The sequence below is a fragment of the Hypanus sabinus genome, chromosome 22, assembly GCF_030144855.1.
Source record: "Hypanus sabinus isolate sHypSab1 chromosome 22, sHypSab1.hap1, whole genome shotgun sequence".
Lineage (NCBI taxonomy): Eukaryota > Metazoa > Chordata > Chondrichthyes > Myliobatiformes > Dasyatidae > Hypanus > Hypanus sabinus.
The window spans coordinates 15,860,019-15,877,494 of record NC_082727.1 but is presented as its reverse complement, the minus strand read 5'-3'; the positions used below and the strand labels follow the sequence as shown (position 1 = coordinate 15,877,494).

At 45.0% G+C, this 17,476-nt stretch overlaps 1 protein-coding gene and 1 long non-coding RNA gene across 4 annotated transcripts in view; one reads left to right on the top strand and one right to left on the bottom strand.

The window, feature by feature from the left end:
• LOC132379362 (slit homolog 1 protein-like) overlaps positions 1-17,476 on the bottom strand; it is a 308,706-nt gene that overhangs the window by 86,209 nt on the left and 205,021 nt on the right. The gene's annotated exons all lie outside the window — the stretch shown is intronic.
• Positions 5,488-17,335, top strand: LOC132379366 (uncharacterized). The gene is made up of 3 exons (XR_009507402.1): positions 5,488-5,662; positions 10,272-10,370; positions 12,449-17,335. It is a non-coding gene; the product is annotated as an uncharacterized LOC132379366 (long non-coding RNA).

Sequence of the window (17,476 nt, the reverse complement as noted above, 5' to 3'; positions counted from 1 at the left end):
GCAACAACATCTCCTCCACGATCTCCATCAGCTCAGGTGCACCACAAGGCTGTGTGCTTACCCCCTGCTCTACTCTCTTTACACTTATGACTGTGAAGCTAAGCACAGCTCCAATGTGATATTCAAATTTGCTGGTGACACCACTGTCATAGGCTGAATCAAGGCTGGTGACAAATCAGCATATAGCAGGGAGATTGAAAATCTGCTTGAGTGGTGCCAGGACAACCTTTGTCAGCAAGACCAAGGAGATAATTATGGATTTCAGAGGAAACCAGAGGTCTATGAGCCAGTCCTCATGGAAGGATCAGATGTGGAAAAGATCAGCAACTTTAGATTCCTTGATGTTAACACTTTGGAGGAGCTGCCCTGGATCCAGCACGTAAGTGCAATTATGAAGAAAATACTACCGTGTCTGAACTTCCTTAAGTATGAGATCTAAAACCTCTATTGATGTGTGGTGGAGAGTATGTATATTAACAGGCTGCATCACAGCCTGATATGGAAACACCAGTGCCCTTGAACAGAAAATCCTACAAAAAGCAGTGGATATGACCCAGTCAATTACGGATAAAGCCCTCCCCACCATTGAGCACATATACAAGGAGCTCTGTCACAGGAGAGCAGCATCCATCGTCAGGGACCCTCACCATCCAGGCCATGCTCTCTTCTCACTGCTGCCATTGGGAAGCAGGTGCACGAGCCTCAGGAGTCACACCATCAGTTCAGAAACAGTTATTACCCCTCAACCATCTGGTTCTTGAACCAAAGGGGATAACTTCACTTGCCCCATCACTGAAATGAATGCACAACCTGTGGGCAAACCTTCAAGGACTCTTCTGCCTCATGTTCTTGATATTTATTGCTTACTTATTTATTTCTTTTTGCATTTGCACAGTTTGTTGTCTTTTGCACACCAGTTGAACACCTGAGTTGGTGTGGTCTTTCATTGATGATATTATGGTTATTACTCTATTATGGTTTATTGAATATGCCTGCAAGAAAATGAATAATAGACAGTATCTGTACTTTGATAAAAAATTTACTTTTGAACTTTAATTAATTGTTTTATGTTTCTTATTTTAACAGAGTAATGTTTTAGGTATCATGCAGCTCAGATCTGGCACAAAACCGGCGGCTGCCTGGGCAGCAGTGGTCCTTGGGCCTGTGTACCCTTGAGGCCAGTAGCAGGCACCTCAAGCCATTGGAACGCCACCACTAATAATCTCGGCAAAATCCTCCAATGTCACTGGAAGGAGAGATAAAGTATTTCATCAGTGTTCTCCAACAGGCCAACATCCCCACTACTGAGGCATTACCTACACTCAGATGATTTGATGTTCAGCCCATGTCATTCCTATGTCTGACACTGATTGGTCTGGTGAAAAGCTGCAGGGAGTAGTGGACAGCCTAGGACGTCATGGGTCTGTCCCTCCATACCATCGGCTCTAACTACAGGAGGCGCTGCTTCTAGAAGGCCACGTCCATCATCAAAGCTTTAGGATGCTGGGCAAGGTTCTAATCAAGTGGGTTACTTTTTTCCTAGATAGTTTGGGCAGTTAAATGGCCACTGTAAATTGATCTTGAATTACAGGTGAGCTAAGCCCTTAAGACACAGAATTAGGCCATTTGGCCCATCAAACCTGCTGCACTATTTGATCATGCTGATTTATTTTCTCTCTCAACCCCATTCTTCTGCATTCTCCTTGGAACCTTACTAATGATGCACCTATCAACTTCCATTTTAAATGTACCCAATAAAAGGTATCAGTGTACATAGGAGCTTGATGATCAACATGGACTTAGATGGGCTGAAGGACCTGTTTCTGTGCTGTATGATTCTAAGCCTAGGAATCTCCATCTTCTGCCTGTTACTAATTCCAAGGGCACCACATCACTAATCCGCTTTTGCACAATTTATTTATCTTTCATAATTTCACGGCATGTCAGTGATAATAAATCTGATTCTAACGTGCATGTTCTTTCTCTCTTTCTATTCCAGTAGTCTGTAAAATCTGCTTTGTCAGCATGACCAGAGTCTTGAGGGTGCCTGACTATAGCCAGTTGGAAGAAGAACAAAAGGGTTCTCCTTGTATTCTGCACAATATATACTTTTCATTGTTTTATTCTTCAATGTATGTGGATGCCATTGGCAACAACTAGACTGTTTGCTCACTCGGCCCATACAAAGTAGAGGAGAGAGTTACGAGTTAAAGAGTTTGGTAGATCTGGAGTCAAAAATAAGCCATTCCATGATGGACATTCATGAATCAAAGTGGCTTTATGGCATTCCGGTGGTTTCATGCTCAATGTTGAAACGAGTTTATTTTAAAATTTGCATTTATTTACTTAAATTTAAATTCCCTGCTTATTAAATTTATTACCAAAGTGCATATATGTTACCATATAAAACTCTGAGATCTGTTTCTTGTGGACATACTCAGTGAATCCAAGAAACAATAGAATAGATAGAGTGAATGCAAGCAGGCTTTTTCCACTGAGGCTAGGGGAGAAAAAAACCAGAGGACATGGGTTAAGGGTGAAGGGGGAAAAGTTTAAAGGGAACATGGGGGGGGGGGCTTCTTCACACAGAGAGTGGTGAAAGTGTGGAATGTGCTGCCAGATGAAGTGGTAAATGCGGGCTCACTTTTAACATTTAAGAAAAACTTGGACAGGTATGTGGATGAGAGGTGTATGGAGGGATATGGTCCAGGTGCAGGTCAGTGGGACTAGGCAGAAAAATGGTTCGGCACAGCCAAGAAGGGCCAGAAGGCCTGTTTCTGTGCTGTAATGTTCTATGGTTCTATTTCCATTTCCTACCTCATTCTTTCTGTCTGTCTGTCTGTCTGTCTCTCTCCCTTTTTTCCCCCTCTTTATCTCTCTCTCCCTTCTGTCGTTACCTCATAATGGGCTTCATTATGACATTGTACCTTATTGTCTACCTGTAATGATTTTTCTTTGTCACTGTAACACTGTATTTTGCATTCTGTTATTGTTTTACCTTGTATAACCTTAATACAGTGTGAACTGTATGAACAATATGCAAAACAAATGCATGTGATCATAATAATTCAATTCTAATAATTCTTCCCCACATTCTCTCTCTCTCTCTCTCTCTCTCTCTCTCTCCCTCAGAACCATAGAACACTACAGCACAGTACAGGCCCTTCAGCCCTCTATGTTGTGCTAACCCATATAATCCTTAAAAAAAGTACTAAACCCACACTACCCCATAACCCTCCATTTTTCTTTCATCCATGTGCCTGTCTCAGAGGCTCTTAAATACCCCTAATGTTTTAGCCTCCACCACCATCCCTGGCAAGTCATTCCAGGCACCCACAACCCTCTGTGTAAAAAACTTACCCCTGATGTCTCCCCTAAACTTCCCTCCCTTAATTTTGTACATATGCCCTCTGGTGTTTGCCTTCTCACCACCTTCAGCCTGTCTGCTTGTTTTTGATGCGTGTGTGGTTCTCCGGCTCGTTCTCATTCCTGAACTCCAGCATGCAGCCATTTGCCTTAGGCTGTGCTCATCAGTGTGACCCAGGCCACGGGTTTCACAGCAGAGGTCCACGTCTGAATGGAGAACCCCCTCCTCCCCACCTCTGGCATACCCTCATATTTCCCCCCTCCCTCATGTAATTACCGCTTCCCCTTAAAAACGCCTGTCAGCCTAAACCGTCCCATCAGTCAGGGCAACGAGTGTAAAAGCTAACAAGCAGGCAAGTGGAGTCAGAATGGAGATACTTATCATCGAAACATACAGTGAAATGTGTCAACGACCAGGACAGTCCAAGTGACACCAGGTCTCAGGTGTCAGTTTAGCATGCCCAGAGCTTACTAATCCTAACCTGCACATACTTGGAACGTGAGGGGACGCTGGAGCACCCGGAGGAAACCCTTACAGAGAGCGGCAGAAATCAAAGTGCAAAGTCAATTTTATTATCAGAGTACACATATGTCACCATCTACAATCCTGAGATTCATTTTCCTGTGGGCATACTCAGCAAATCTATAGGACAGTAACTATAACAGGATCACCGAAAGATCAACCTGAGTGCAGAAGACAACAAACGGTGCAAATGCAAATATAATTAAATAGCAACAAGTAGTGAGAAGATGAGAGCTTGAAAAAGAGATCATTGGTTGTGGGAACATTTCAATGCTGGGTCAAGTGAAGTTGAGTGTAGTTAACCCCTTCTGTTTGAACCCGGATGGGTGATTGCTGGCACTGACCATTACACTACCATGCCTTACCACTAAGCTGGGAGACAGTGACAGGTGGGGCATTTGAAATGGTATATGGGCTGGCTGTTGCTACATGTATTGAAATACAGTGAAAGCTGCACTGCTCATACACATCAAATTATTACACAGTGCATTGAGCTAGAACAACAACAGAATGCAGAATTAGTTGTACCAAGTGCAGGGAAACCATAAAGTGCAAGGTTGATAGTGAGGTCAAGGATTATAGGGTTATGACATTGGGGTAGAAACTGTCCTTGAGCTTGATGCTATCTTCTCAGATAGATGGAGGTAGACAAAGAAGGGAAAAAGGTATTTAGAGACATGCTAGTGGTTACCCATTTCACTTCAGCTTTCCATTTCTGACATGTCTGTTCATGGTCACCTCTACAGCCGTGATGAGGCCAAACCTGGGTTGGAGGAGCAACAACTCATAGTCCATCTGGGTAGCCCCCAAAAAGACAGCATGGATATTGATTATTCTAACTTCCAGTAATTTCCCTCCTCCCTCCTTCTCTCTGGTTCCTCAGCACTTCTCCAGTCCTCACCTGCCTATCTCCTCCATCTGGAGCCTCTCCTCCTTTCCTATCAGACTCCTCCTTCTTCAGCCCTTTAGCTCTTCCACCTATCATCTCCCAGCTTCTAGCTCCACGTCCCCTCTCCGGCACCCACCCGCCCTTCCCCTTACTTGGCCTCGCCTATCACCTGCCAGCACGTATACCTCCCCTCGCCCACTTCTGCCCCCTTCCTTCCCAGCCCTGATGAAGGGCCTTGGCTCAGAATGTCGACCGTTTATTTCCCTGTACAGATGCTGCCTGACCTCCTGAGTTCCTCCAGCATTTTGTGTATATGGCACAGAGAGATACAGAGTTAATGTAGGCAAATCAGACAGGCAGGATGATCAGCAATTATACAGTGGCTGAAGAGTCTGTTTCTATTCTGTATAACTCTAAGACTTGTAACCACCCGTTCTGGTGCATAAATTTTATTTCTTTGTTCACTTTCTGTGATGCCTGAGTATCCGATTTGTGGTAATGAATATTCTACAACCCACTTCCAAATGTCAATTTCACAGGCTCAGTGTGCCTTAATCTTCTTTCCGCACAGTGAGGGAGGAGGTCTCTAATTAGGATACGATCTAGTGGCAGGGTTCCCAGCAGGTTGTCAGGTGACTCCGCTCCAGGGAGCTAATGAAAGCTCTGGCCTGGTAAATAATCCGCCAGTTTGTCACTGAATTAGAGGACCCCCCACTTGCCGCGGATTAAACCATTCTACATACCGCAGGTCAGTGCCAACTGTGCGAGGGAGCGTCTCTGAAAAGATGTATCATGGAGCTGAGGAAACAGAACCAGAACACAACGTGGTGCCGAGAGAGGGGGAATACGGGCACGCTGTAGGCAGGAGGGATCAGTTTCGTTAGGTATTTAATTGCTACTTTAATCAGTCCAGCCCAACGTTGTGAGCCGACGGGTCTGTTCCTGGGCTGCAGGTTCTGGTTTATCCTCACAAAGACTTCAGTTTGTGACTCGAGTGAAGGTGGCGTTTGTCAAGAGGCAGAGCAGGGGTGAGGGCAAGAGTTACAGAGTAATTATAGATTGAAAAGAGGTAAGTTGTGTGTGAGGGAGGGGAGGGGAGGATGGAGAGGGGAGAAGGAGAGGAGGGGAAGAGGGTGAGAAGGAGGGGAGGGAAAGAGGGTGAGAGGAGGGGAGGGGGAAAGGAAGAGGGAGGGAGAGGAGAAGGAAGGGTGAGAGAGAAAGTGGGGTAAAAAGGGGAGAAAGAGAGTGAGGATGAGAAAGAGAGTGAGGAAGATAGAAAAAAGAGGGAGAGAGAAAGAATGAATGAGAAAGAGAAAGAAAGAATGAGAGAGAGGGAGGACACACACATCAAACACAGGCAGCAGAAGGAGAGCCACAGGGGATGGACATTAGGAGAAGAGAATACCACAGCAAGCAGAAGGAAAAGTGATTCATGAACTGGTTCTGCTAGAGATAAAGGGAAAAATACAGGGTAGAAGAACAGATAAATGCCCATAATACGGTCCAAGCACTCCGGAGAGAGGCAGACAAGCAGTGTGGTCTTGACCACTGTGTTTTGAAATGTTCAAGGTATGGGTTGCTGAATTAACAAATTGGGAGAGGACTCTCCTCTCTCTATGGCTGAATAGTGGAGCTGTCCTTGCAGGCCAAGCTCAGCTCCTCCTAGGAAGATGGTATGAAGTTCCTGGCTCTGCAGGCGGGGCTGAATCGGGGGAAAGAAAGATTGAAATGACAGAGCTTAGAATGGACAAGAAACCCTTCTCAGTCAGAAGAGCCAATTTAGAGATGTTCTCCAGCAGTGCTTTGAAGGGAGGGGGGATTACACTGCCTCTATCTCTGACTGCTGGACACTGCTCATCCTACCGGTCACTCAAGCTCAGTAAACATTACAGGGCAGAGATTATGGTTTAGATAGTTAATTAGTTCCCATCCATGCTTCTTCACCATTTCCTCTCTCCAGCACAGCAGACACAGGGCATCTTTGGCTGGTGTTATTGGTGTGAGGCTGTGATTTGCTGTATTTATTTTTCCTCCTCTAGATCCTCACCACAGCAACACCCACCACCCCCCCCGCCACACACACACACACACACACACACACACACACACACACACACACTTCCCATCTCTTCTGCCCACTAACGTGTGAGCTACGGTTCTGGGCAGCATATCTCACTGCTGAGATCTGTCTGGGCGGATCAGCCTGGATCGCCATCTGGGATGGATGGTGCGGTGCTCAGAATCGGAAAAAGCTGAAAAGGGTGTACACTCAGCAAGCTCCATCATGGACGCGACACCCCGTTCCCGCCCTCACTGTCGAGGACACCTTCAGAAGGTAGTGCCTCAAAAAGGCGGCATCCATTATTAAGGTCCGTCACCTGCTCTATTCTCGTTACTACCATCAGGGAGGGGGTACAGGAGCCTGGAGACACACACGACACACTGTAGGAGAAGCTTCCTCCCCCCCACCGCCGTCAGATTTCTGCTGCTGCTAAGTCAGCAAATTTCACGACATACGGCGGTGAATCTGATCTCCGAACAGTCAATGACCTATGAACACTGCCTCACTATATTTGCTCTCTTTCTGCACTACTTATATATATTTATTGCACTTTATGGTACCACTGCCACAAAAGTAGACCAAACTGACAGCATGTTGTATGTCAGTAATCAGCCCGACTCTGATTCAGGTTGTCACCAGGATGTATGAGATAGGAGTAGGTCCCTCGGCCTCTCGCGTCTGATCCACCACTCAGTGATATGTTCCTGCTCTATCCCCAAACCCCTCGAATCCCTGAACATCCAGAAAGCTATGCATTTCTCCAGGGCAGCATCTCTCCTACTCTTTAGGACCCTCAAACAGACCTCTTGTGCGCTAAAGATAAATCCTCGGTCACCCCAATCTACCTCCTCGTGGTTCTTGCTTGTCTTCCTGCACAGAGCTACATTATACACTGCGTTTTCCTTTTTATTCAAAAAAACGCAAAAAAAATACCCACCTTATTCATAATAAAAAATATTTCCAGGAATAGTTCATAAGGAGGGATCAAGATTGTACACAGGTGTGCATTAGTTCAAGTGTGCTACCACTAAGGCCCTATACAACTGCAGTAAGGCATCTCTTTTCCCAAATCCTCAAGGAATAAAGGCCAACATAAGATCAGAAGGCATAGAAGCAGAATTCAGCCATTTGGCCCATCGAGTCTACTTCATTATTCCATCATATCTGATTCATTATCCCTCCCAACCCCATTCTCCTGACTCGCCTTTTATCCTTGACGCCCTAACCAATCAAGAACCCATCCCCGTGTCCTGATGTGAGTGGGGATGGAGACCGCTAGGATAATGATCTGACACAGAATCTTCCTACCCATGGAATCTCCAGTTCCTGTACATGGAGGAACATCGCCCCTCCTCCTCCTCCACTGGCGGGTAGGAGTGATTGCTAGTCGGCCACTTGTTGCCCCTGGGTCCACTCCAGAGGAGGCTGACTGGCAGGCTGGTGGGACTACTGGAGTGGCCCAGGTGAGTAGCACTATGTGACAGCACCCACTTATGCAGGTGATGGTCAGACCGCACTTGGGAGTATTTGAGCAGTTTTGTGCCCCTTATCTAAGAAAAGATGTGGTGACGATGGAGAGGGTCCAAGGAGGTTGTATACTAATCCAGGCCATGCCATCTGGCAGCTCCCATTGGGCAGCAGTTGCAAAAGCCTGAAGTCCCACACCACCAGGTTCAGAAACTCCACTTTCCTTCAACCATTCGGTTCTTGAAACAACCAGGACAGCCCAGTGAATGATGTAACACTGAGGCTGTATGAGTCAGAATGCACTTGGAGCATCCTAAGCAGTTTTGGGCCCATTATGTAAGAAAGGACATGCTGGCATCAGAGAGGGTTCAGAGGAGGCTCACGAGAATGCTTCCAGGAATGAAAAGGTTAATATATGAGGAGTGTTTGAAGGCTCTGGACCTGTGCTTGTTGGAGTTTAGAAGAATGAGGGGGGATCCCATTAAAACCTATCAAACATTGAGAGGTCTAGATAGAGTATATGTGGAGAGGATGTTTCCTATAGATGGAGAGTCTAGGACCAGAGGGCACATACACAGTATACAAGGACATTGCTTTAGAACAAAGATGAGGAATTTCTTTAGCCAGGGGGTAGTGAAACTGTGGAATTCATTGCCACAGACTGCTTGGAAGCCAAGTCATTGGGTATAGTCAGGGCATCCAAGGATATGGGGAGAAGGCAGTAGAATGGGGTTGAGAAGGATAATGAATGGAATGGTGGAGCAGATTGGGTGGGCCAAATGGCCGAATTCTGCTGCTATTTCTTCTGCTCTTTTGTTTTATCAACCTCCGCTTTAAATATACCCAATGTCTAGGGCTCGACAGCCACCCATGGCAACGAATTCCACAGATACACCGCCCTAAAGAATCTCTTTCTCATCTGTGTTCTAAAGGGCCAAACTTCTATAGTGAGACTGTGTCCTCTAGACCTAGACCCCTCCACGTGCTGCAGCTTGGAACGATGAGGATGCAAGAAACTGCAGAAAGTTATGGACACTGAAACCAGACTCGCCTCTGTCTACATGCCTTGCTAGCTCAGTATAGCAAAGACCCTGGACATTCCCTCTTCTCTCCACTCCCACTGGGAAGAAGATACAAAAACCTGAAAGCATGGACCATTAGACTCATGAGGAGCGTCTACACAACTGTAATAAAACTATTAAATGGTACAATAAGACAAACTCCTGACCTCACAATCTACCTCATTATGATCTTGCACTTTATTATTTACCTGTACCGCATTACCTCTGCGGTTATCTCTGCATTGTTAATGTTTTACCTTGTTCTACCGCAATGCACTGTGTATTGATTTCATCTCTATGATCAGTATGCTGGACAAGCTTTTCATTGCATCTTAATACATGTGACAGTAATAAACCCAATTAAGAAACTCTTGAATAGGCATATGGATGTTAAACAATGAAAGGCTATATAGGAGGGAAAGTTAGTTTAATCTTACAGTAGGTTAATAAGTTGGCACAGCACTGTGAGCCTGTGCAATGTTCTAATTATTGGCAAGATGCCACAAGTGAACTATGGCGACGTGTTGCGGGCTGCTTTCAAAACTTCTAAACATATCTCTTCTGAACTACTATCGTGGCAATCTACAGCCTGTAATTTCCCTTTAATCAATGTATTTTTGAACTGTCCCAATGAACTAGTGATTTCACGATCTTCTGAAGGACTTGGCAAATTAACTCTTGAGCACACAGGTACAGCACCTTTAAGTGGACGGAGGTACATTGCCATGGTCGGAAGAGAGGGAGAGATGGACTCAGTCACACTGAGATGCCAAGGAATGAAACTTCCTCTACCCAATAATATATTAGCAAATGTACAGACACTGGAGAACAAGACTGAGGACCTGTGAGCAAGATTGCTGTATTGGAGGGAAATGAGGAATTGCTGTGTTCTACATTTCACAGAGACATGGCTCACTCTGAACATGCCTGATGTGTTGGTAAGACCCAGAGACTTCTCGATACACAGGATGGATTGAACTGCTGATTCAGAGAAGGCAAAAGGTACGTGTCTGTGTTTCATGATTAACTTTTTCTGGTGCTCGGTCATGGCAATTTTGCCATACGCTTGTTCCCCTGACCTGGACTACCTAACGATTAATCTTAAGAAAGAATCTTAAGAAAGAGATTAGAAAAGCTAAAAGAAGATACGAGGTTGGTTTGGCAAGTAAGGTGAAAGTAAATCCGAAAGGTTTCTACAGTTATATTAAAAGCAAGAAGATAGTGAGGGATAAAATTGGCCCCTTAGAGAATCAGAGTGGTCAGCTATGTGTGGAGCCGAGGGAGATGGGAGAGATTTTGAACGATTTCTTCTCTTCGGTATTCACTAAGGAGAAGGATATTGAATTGTGTAAGGTGTGGGAAACAAGTAAGGAAGTTATGGAACCTATGACAATTAAAGAGGTGGAAGTACTGGTGCTTTTAAGAAATTTAAAAGTGGCTAAATCTCTGGGTCCTGACAGGATATTCCCCAGGACCTTGAGGGAAATTTCTGTAGAAATAGCAGGAGCTCTGACGGAGATCTTTAAGATGTCATTAGAAACGGGGATTGTGCTGGAGGATTGGCGTATTGCTCATGTGGTTCCATTGTTTAAAAAGGGTTCTAGAAGTAAGCCTAGCAATTATAGACCTATCAGTTTGACATCAGTGGTGGGTAAATTAATGGAAAGTATTCTTAGAGATAGTATTAATAATTATCTGGAGAGACAGGATCTGATTAGGAGTAGCCAGCATGGATCTGTGCGTGGAAGGTCATGTTTGACAAACCTTATTGAATTTTTTGAAGAAGTTACGAGGAATGTTGACGAGGGTAAGGCAGTGGATGTAGTCTATATGGACTTCAGCAAGGCCTTTGACAAAGTTCCACATGGAAGGTTAGTTAAGAAGGTTCAGTCATTAGGTATTAATGCTGGAGTAATAAAATGGATTCAACAGTGGCTAGATGGGAGATGCCAGAGAGTAGTGCTGGATTTTTTTTTTGTCGGGATGGAGGCCAGTGACTAGTGGGGTGCCTCAGGGATCTGCTTTGGGCCCAATGTTGTTTGTAATATACATAAATGATCTGGATGATGGGGTGGTAAATTGGATTAGTAAGTATGCCGATGATACTAAGGTAGGAGGTGTTGTGGATAATGAGGTGGGTTTTGAAAGCTTGCAGGGAGATTTATGCCAGTTAGAAGAATGGGCTGAACATTGGCAGATGGAGTTTAATGCTGAGAAGTGTGAGGTTCTACATTTTGGCAGGAATAATCCAAATAGAACATACAGGGTAAATGGTAGGGCATTGAGGAATGCAGTGGAACAGAGAGATCTAGGAATAACAGTGAATAGTTCCTTGAAGGTGGAGTCTCATGTAGATAGGGTGGTGAAGAAGGCTTTTGGAATGCTGGCCTTTATAAATCAAAGCATTGAGTACAGAAGTTGGGATGTAATGTTAAAATTGTACAAGGCATTGGTAAGGCCAAATTTGGAATATTGTGTACAGTTCTGGTCACCGAATTATAGGAAAGATATCAATAAATTAGAGAGAGTGCAGAGACGATTTACTAGGATGTTACCTGGGTTTCAGCACTTAAGTTACAGAGAAAGGTTGAACAAGTTAGGTCTCTATTCATTGGAGCGTAGAAGGTTGAGGGGGGATTTGATTGAGGTATTTAAAATTTTGAGAGGGATAGATAGAGTTGATGTGAATAGGCTGTTTCCATTGAGAGTAGGGGAGATTCAAACGAGAGGACATGATTTGAGAGTTAGGGGGCAGAAGTTTAAGGGAAACACGAGGGGGTATTTCTTTACTCAGAGAGTGATAGCTGTGTGGAATGAGCTTCCTGTAGAAGTAGTAGAGGCCAGTTCAGTTGTGTAATTTAAGGTAAAATTGGATAGGTATATGGACAGGAAAGGAGTGGAGGGTTATGGGCTGAGTGCGGGTAGGTGGGACTAGGTGAGATTAAGAGTTCGGCACGGACTAGGAGGGCCGAGATGGCCTGTTTCCGTGCTGTGATTGTTATATGGTTATATGGTTATGGTTATTAAGTGCTAACCGGTTTACTTACCAAGAGAGTTCTTCTCCCTGATCTTAACTGCAGTTTACATACCACCAAAGACTGACGTTAATCAGGCACTCAAGATATTGAAGGCTGTCATCACCAATCAAGAAACCAGATGCATTTGAAATTATAGCTGGGAACTTCAATCAAGCTTGTTTAAAGGAAGCTATGCCTAATTATCACCAGCATATAACATGCAGCACCAGGGGTCCCAATACACCGAACCACGGCTGTACTACAATAACAAATGCCTACGGTTCCACACCCAGACCACATGTTGAGAAATCTGATCATTTGGCTGTCCTTCTACTTACATAACACAGGGGCTAAAGAGCAAGACTCCAGGGATTAGGACAACAAAGCGGTAGTTGCAGGAGGCAGAGGGTTGCTACACGATTGCTTAAAGTCAGTAAGATGTTCAATGACTCATCAGAGAATCTGACTGAAACCATAATGGTTGTCACATAACTTATAAGAACAGTCCTAGATGAGTATGTTCTTACTCATGAAAAGTATGAGATTTACAAAGATGTTGCCTGGATTGGGGAGCGTGCCTTATGAGAATAGATTGAGTAAACTCGGCCTTTTTTCCTTGGAGCGACGGAGGATGAGAGGTGGCCTGATGGAGGTGTACAGATGATGAGAGGCATTGATCGTGTGAATAGTCAGAGGCTTTTCCCAGGGCTGAAATAGCTAGCAAGAGAGGGCACAGTTTTAAGATGCTTGGAAGTAGGTACAGAGGAGATGTCAGGGGTGAGTTTTTTTACGCAGAGAGTGGTGAGTGTGTGGAATGAGCTGCTGGCGACAGTGGTGGAGGTGGATACAATAGGGTCTTTTAAGAGACTCCTGGATGGCTACATGGAGCTCAGAGAAATAGGCTATGAGTAAAGCCTCGGTAATTTCCAAGGTAAGGACAGGTTGGGCACAGCTTTGTGGGTCGAAGGGCCTGTATTGTGCTGTAGCTTTTCTGTGTGTCTATGTTTTTATGTCTATGTTTCTACGTTCCCAAAAAATCATTCAGAATAGTCCCCAACCAGAGGTCCTGGATGAAGCTTGAGACCCACGATCTTCTGAGGGCCAGATCAGTGGCATTCAGGTCTGGCGGCCAAGTAAGATACAAAAAGCCCAGGTATGATCTCTAGAAAGCCACCTCATGTGTGGTGGCAATTCCAGACCAAACTTGAATCACTGCAGGACGTTCGATAGCTCTGCTTACTTACTGACTGCCCATTATGCCTCTGACACTTAGGGCAGCAATGAAGGACCTACATCTCTGTCTGTCCTTGGCCATCTTCTCTGTTGTGCCCCAGGTGTGGTTCAGGGTCCTCATTTCTGCCGAGTTGTTTTTGGCCTCCCCTTTCAGTGGTCCAATGAAGTGCTGTCTTGATGATTGAGTTGGCCTCTCTTCTCATCCCATCTCCAACATTTCCTCAGGATGATTGTGGCCATGTCCTCTTGATGTTACTGAAGGAGTAGTGTGTGGTTGGAGATCTTTCTTGGCTAGAAAATACAGAGGATCTTCCAGAGGCTCAAGGTGTGGAATGATGACAGCTTCACAAGGTTCGCTCTCTGACCCGTGCAAGAATGTGGACAGAATGCAACTCTGGTACAGCTTCACCTTGGCATGGACGCTATACTTGGCTGATCCCCATATGTTGCTCATTGATCTGAAGACATTTCTAGATTTACTGAGTCTGCACTGGATGTCATCCCGGGTCCCACCTGGAATGATGCTGTCCAGGTAGGTGAATCTTCCAGTGCTGGGTAAGTTGATGCCTTATGCCTTGACAGGAGGAGGAGGCTGTACATTGACATTCATGGTCTTAGTCTTCCTCTGGATGACTCTGAGTCCAACCTGTCCACCAAAGGTCCACAGGCTCTGAGCTCTCTCCTGCATGGGCTGCTGTGTATGTGACAGAACTGCGAGGTCATCTGCAAAGATAAGGTCTTCCAAAGTAGAAAATGGAGTTCACCATCTTATCCTTTGTTATCTGCCTCATAACTCAGCCAATCACAAGGTTAAACAAAATTGCCAACATCACACAGCCTTGCCTGACTCCTGTTTTGACTTCAAGGTTCAAATTGCAGTCCTCGACTGTGCAGGTGAAATTAGCACAGAAACTCTGGATACGCTGAACAATTTTGGAGGGGATCTCACATGATCTGAGAATTCACCAGCGGCTCTCCCTGTGGATGCTATCAAAGCATTTTTAAAGTCTACAAAATTCACATACAGTTGTCTCTGCCACTCTGCTCTCTGTTCTGTGATGTTACACAGCGTGAAGATCTGGTCAGCACAGCTTCTGTTCTTCCTGAAACCAGCTTGCTCCTTCCTCAAGCGCACATCGACAGCATCTTTAATCCTCTGGACGATGACTGGTGAGAATCTTGCTGGGCACTGACAAAAGTGCGATGCCACGCCAGTTGTTGCAATCACTAAGCGCTCCTTTCTTAAGGACCCTAACAGTAACTCCCTTTATCTGGTGCTTGGGTACTTGTCCCCGGTCCCAGATTATAGTAAACGGTGGCTGTAGGATAACTGCTGCAAATTTTGGTTCAGCCTTGAACAGGTCACCATTCGAATTGTCACATCCTGGAGCTTTGCTGTTCTTTAATGATTTAATCACAGCAACAATCTCTTCTTTCTTGGGTGGGTCTGTGTTGAAGTCCTTTGTTGCCTTTTGTATCTCAGGTTTTCATCTGGTGGTGCTCTATTCAGTAATTCTCTGAAATGCTCTTTCTCAGTTGTCAAAAGCAGACCATCCTTCTCTCTCACAGGACTACTGGATCTGGCCTGGAACTTTACACATACTGTAACAATTTTGAAATCTTGTATACATTTCCTGGTCACTTCAATTGGCTGCTGCTCCGGCCTCCACTCAAGGACTTCCATGTGGATTCTCTTATCCTTTCTTAGAAAGTCTCTTCACATTCTTGTTCGCTTCAGTGTATACTAGTTGAAAATTCACCTTAATTTGGGTTGACTTTGTATCTAACACTTTCTTCTTAATTATCAGCTTTCTTCTAAGGCTGTCAGTGTTTCCTGCTGTATCCATTCTTTACTCTTTTTCAAAGCTCTGCATCCTAGACAAGCCTCGCTGCTGTCCTTGAAGACCGAGGCAATCCGTTATTCGACAGACCTAGGCAGGGCTTGAATGCTATCACCTCGTACAAAGTGAAACCGAGCAACATAGGCAACAACAAGGCTTAGTCCCAGATGATCCATCAATGCTTGCTTTGACTGTCAGAACACAGCCCCTGATGACCCTGTCAGTTCAGTCTCTGAGCATCCTTCAGGAGGGTGAACCCACAGAAAACATCCAGCCCAGATAGGATACCTAGCCAAGTATGAAAGGCCTGCGCTGATCAATGGCTGAAGTGTTTGCTGAGATCTTCAGCCTCTCGCTTCAGCAGTCTGAGGTACCCACCTACTTCAAGCAGACTTCAATTATACCAGTGCATAAGAGGATCGTGGTAATATGCCTCAATGACTAGCATCCAGTAGCTCTTATATCCACCTGATGAAGTGCCACGAGAGGCTGTTGATAAAGCATATCATCTCCTGCCTGAGAAGCAACTTGGATCCACTCCAATTTGCCTACTGGTACAACAGGTCCACAGCAAATGCTACTTCATTGGCTCCACTCAACCCTGGGACATCTGGACAGCAAAGATGCATACATCAAGATGCTCTTTACAGACTACAGCTCAACATTCAATACCATCATCCCCTCAGAACTAATCAATAAGCTTGATCAGGCCTCAAATCCTCCTTGTGCAATTGGATCCTCGACTTCCTCACTTGCAGAACCCAATCAGTTTGGATTGGCAACAACATCTCCTCCACAATCTCCATCATTACAGGTGCTTCACAAGGCTGTGTGCTTAGCCCCCTGCTCTGCTCACTTTACACTTGTGATTGTGGCTAAGCACAGCTCAAATGCTATATCCAAATTTGCTGACAACACCACTGTCAGTGGCCAAATCAAAGGTGGTGACAAATCAGCATACAGGAGGGAGACTGGAAATCTGGCTGAGTGGTGCCACACCAACAACCTCTCACTCGATGTCAGCAAGACCGAGGAGTTGATTATTGACGTCAGGAGGAGGAAACCAGAACCAATCCTCTGGAGGTGGAGAGGGTCAGCAGCTTGAAATTGCTCGGTGTTATCATTTCTGAGGAGCTGTCCTGGGCCCAGCGTGTCAGTGCAACTACAAAGAAAGCATGGGAGTGTATCACCTTTCTTAGAAGATTTGACATGACATCTAAAACTTTGACCAACTTCTATAGGTGTGTGGTGGAGAGTATATTGTCAGCTTGGTATGGAAATACCAATGCCCTTGAACAGAAAATTGTACAAAAAGTAGTGAATATGGCCAGTCCATGGCGGGTAAAGCCCTTCCCACCACTGAGCACAACTACATTGAACACTGTCGCAGGGAACCAACGAGGACCCCACCACCCAGCCCATGCTCTCTTCAAACCTTTGCCATCAGGAAGAAGGTACAGGTGCCTCAGGGACAGTTATTACTCCTCAAGAATCAGATGCCTGAACATTAGGGGATAACTTCACCAGCACTAAACTGTTCCCACAACCGATGACTCACTTTCAAGGACACATCATCTCATGTTTCCGATATTTATTGTTTTTTTTTCATTTTTATATTTGCACAGTTTGTTGTCTTTTGCACACTGGTTGTTTGTCCTTCATTTTGGGTGTGCTCTGTCATTGATTCCATTGTGTCTCTTGGACTTACTGTGTATGCCTGCATGAAAATGAACCTCAGCATTGTAAATGGTGACATACAAGTACTTTGACAATAAATTTACTTCGAACTTTCAATTTATAAATACAATATGGAATATAGCCTTTTGGCCCAATGAGCTGTGCTGACCAGCAACACACCTATTGAACCCAAGCCTAATCAGAGGTCAATTTGCAATGGCCAATTACCCTACTAACCAGGACGTCTTTAGACTGTGGAGGAAACGGGAGCACCTGGAGAAAATGCACGGGGTCACAGGTTGAATGTACAAACTCCTTAGGGAAGGCACCAGAAATCAAT